Source organism: Nerophis ophidion, linkage group LG14 (genome assembly GCF_033978795.1).
Source record: "Nerophis ophidion isolate RoL-2023_Sa linkage group LG14, RoL_Noph_v1.0, whole genome shotgun sequence".
NCBI lineage: Eukaryota > Metazoa > Chordata > Actinopteri > Syngnathiformes > Syngnathidae > Nerophis > Nerophis ophidion.
In genome coordinates, this window is record NC_084624.1 from 37,594,296 (window position 1) to 37,598,073 (window position 3,778).

Sequence of the window (3,778 nt, forward strand, 5' to 3'; positions counted from 1 at the left end):
GTGACTGTCTGTGCACCAGTCTCCCCACGTTAAACAAAGTCACGCACAGGCATTCTCCATAAAGGGATACACCCCTACCAGGAGGATCGTCATACTTGTTCAAGTGACTGCCGATGATGATAACAATATTCTATTACTGTTAAGCAAACTATGAATAATAAAACACGCCAAAACATGTGTGCTTTATCATAGCTACACGCATGACAAAAAACGGGTGAAAATCAGTGGTATTCAGTAAGGTAAGATTAATTAGACGCGCTGACAGTTCATTGCTCCTGCCAAATGAATTGCACTGAGTGGAGCGGATCACCACTCCAAGATGGCGGCCCCACAACTCGTTAGCACCAGTAGGCAGTAGCGGTCGATGCTGCATCTATTTATAAGATGCATCCATCCATACATTTTCTACCACAGATGTCTATGATAAATACAGTCTTTAAAAAAAAAAAAGAAAAACAAAAGGCTGGCTTATGCTGGAGAGACATGTGTCTGCTAGCTTGAGCGCCCCCACTTTTCCCAGTGTGGCAAGTCAGAGTACTGCAGAGGCATTCAACTGCTAATTGACAATATATCGCCCCCTACTTTGAGGCAGAGGTACTTGCTGCCGCGTAGCCTGCATTTTCCACGTGGCAACAAGCATGCGCCCCTTCGCACGCACACGCTAAATACACTTTGTGTAGTCGTGGGGGCACCACCTGTGTCTGCTTTGTTATTTTCATCAGGAAACACGGAATTTCTGCGATTTTGACCATGAAAATTATCAAAATATACCGGAACCTCACTAAAATCATATAGAAGGCAATGACCAAAAAACAAATATTAAAACTTATTTTATTTTATTCATTCGTATTTGTGGCTTCACGGTGGGAGAGGGCTTAGTGCGTCTGCCATCACAATACAAAGGTCCTGAGTAATCAGGGTTCAATCCCGGGCTCGGGATCTTTCTGTGTGGAGTTTGCATGTCCTCCCCGTGAATGCGTGGGTTCCCTCCAGGTACTCCGGCTTCCTCCCACTTCCGAAGACATGCACCTGGGATTGGGTTGATTGGCAACACTAAATTGGCCCTAGTGTGTGAATGTGAGTGTGAATGTTGTCTGTCTATCTGTGTTGGCCCTGTGATGAGGTAGCGACTTGTCCAGGGTGTACACCGCCTTCCGCCCGATTGTAGCTGACATAGGCACCAGCGCCCCCCGCGACCCCAAAGGGAATAAGCAGTAGAAAATGGATGGATAAATAATTCGTATTTGAACATCTCAGCCACATGGTGGATCCCCTGACACCACGTCACTGAAGTATAGATGCGGACGGATCTGTCTTCTTCTTCTTCGAGGGGGAAGTGTTTGACATAGAACAGCGCCTCTGTTGGTTACAAACGTACATTGTTGTGTTGGTATAGATCAGTGGTCACCAACCTTTTTGAAACCAAGACCTACTTCTTGGGTACTGATTAATGTGAAGGGCTACCAGTTTTATACACACTTAAATAAATTGCCAGAAATAGCCAATTTGCTCAATTTACCTTTAATATATATATACATATATATATATATATATATATATATATATATATATATATATATATATATATATATATATATATATATATATATATATATATATAATATATATATATATATATATAAAATGGGTTTTTCTGTCTGTCATTCTGTCGTACATTTTTTTTCCTTTTACGGAAGGTTTTTTGTAGAGAATAAATGATGAAAAAAACACTTAATTGAATGATTTAAAAGAGGAGAAAACACGAAAAAAATTTAAATAAAATTTTGAAACATAGTTTATCTTCAATTTCGACTCTTTAAAATTTTAAATTCAACCGAAAAAAATGAAGATAAATACTAGCTAATTCGAATCTTTTTGAAAAAATTAAAAAATAATTTATGGAACATCATTAGTAATATTTCCTGATTAAGATTAATTTTAAAATTTTGATGACATGTTTTAAATCCAATCCGCACTTTGTTAGAATATATAACAAAGTGGACCAAGCTATATTTCTAACAAAGACAAATCATTATTTCTTCTAGATTTTCCAGGAAAAAAATGTTAAAAGAAATTCAAAAGACTTTGAATAAGATTTAAATTCGATTCTACAGATTTTCTATATTTGCCAGAATATTTTTTTTGAATTTCATAATAAGTTTGAAGGAATATTTCACAAATATTCTTTGTCGAAAAAACAGAAGCTAAAATGAAGAATCGAATTAAAATTTATTTATTATTCTTTACAATAGAAATATATATATATACTTGAACATGTATTTAAATTGTCAAGAAAGAAGAGGAAGGAATTTAAAAGGTAAAAAGTTATGTGTGTTTAAAAATCCTAAAATCATTTTTAAAGTGGTAGTTTTTCTCTAAAATTGTCTTTCTGAAAGTTATAAGAAGCAAAGTAAAAAAAAATGAATGAATTTATTTAAACAAGTGAAGACAAAGTCTTTAAAATATTTTCTTGGATTTTCAAATTCTATTTGAGTTTTGTCTCTCTCAGAATTAAAAATGTCGAGCAAAGCAAGACCAGCTTGCTAGTAGATAAATACAATTAAAAAAATAGAGGCAGCTCACTGGTAAGTGCTGTATTTTTGAGCTATTTTTAGAACAGGCCAGCGGGCAACTCATCTGGTCCTTACCGGCTACCTGGTGCCCACGGGCACCGCGTTGGTGACCCCTGGTGTAGGTTTTCCAAAGATAGAAACTCCACATAGCCCAAAAGCCAGTCGCTTGAACATAATAACACACTTCAGGCTGAAGTAAGCAGAAGTGGAAAAATAAGCGCTTGAGTAAAGATAGTTTAAAACATTAGTGTCAAACTCTGGCCCGCCGTGTAATTTCATTTGGCCCTTGAGGCAATATCAAAATAACATTAGAGCTGGCCCGCCGCTGTAACACCGCATTCACCACTAATACTCATTCCGTCAACCCTCACAATTTTCCCGGGAGACTCCCGAAGTTCAGTGCCCCTCCCGAATTTCTCCTGATCTCCACCCGGACAATAATATTGGGGGCGGGCCGTAAAAGCACTGCCTTTGGCGTTCTCTACATGTCGCCACGTCCGCTTTTCCTCCATACAAACAGCGTGCCGGCCCACTCACATAATATATTGCGACTCATACACACAAGTGTATGCAAAGCAAACTTTGTCAACAGCCATACAGTCACACTGAGGGTGGCCGTATAAACAACTTTAACACTGTTACAAATATACGCCACACTGTGAACCCACAACAAACAAGAATGACAAACACATTTTGGGAGAACATCTGCACCGTAACACAACATAAACACAACCGAACAAATACCCAGAACCCCTTGAATCACTATCTCTTCCTGGACGCTACAATATACATCCCCGCTACCACCAAACCCCACCCCAACTCAAACCCCGCCGCAGATAAGAGGCATTGAATTTGTATTTTTATTTTATTTGATATGCCATTGATATTTTTTTATTATTATTATTTAAAACTAGATTTTGCACGTCACTATAAAGTTATATAAGCCTTGCTTGGTCAATATTCAATGCAAAACTTGTTTGGTTCCCTATTAAAGGCTTAATTTGTTCAACCTCGGCCCGCGGCTTCGTTCAGTTTTAAATTTTGGCCCACTCTGTATTTGAGCTTGACACCCCTGGTTTAAAAGAATCCTGACAAAAACTGCCGTGATGGGATATAAAACTTGAAAACTTGACTTTTTTTTTTTTTTTTTTTTTCCAAAAACGTGACTCTTCTAAAGACCTCTCCGGGACGCCGTCCACAGCTGA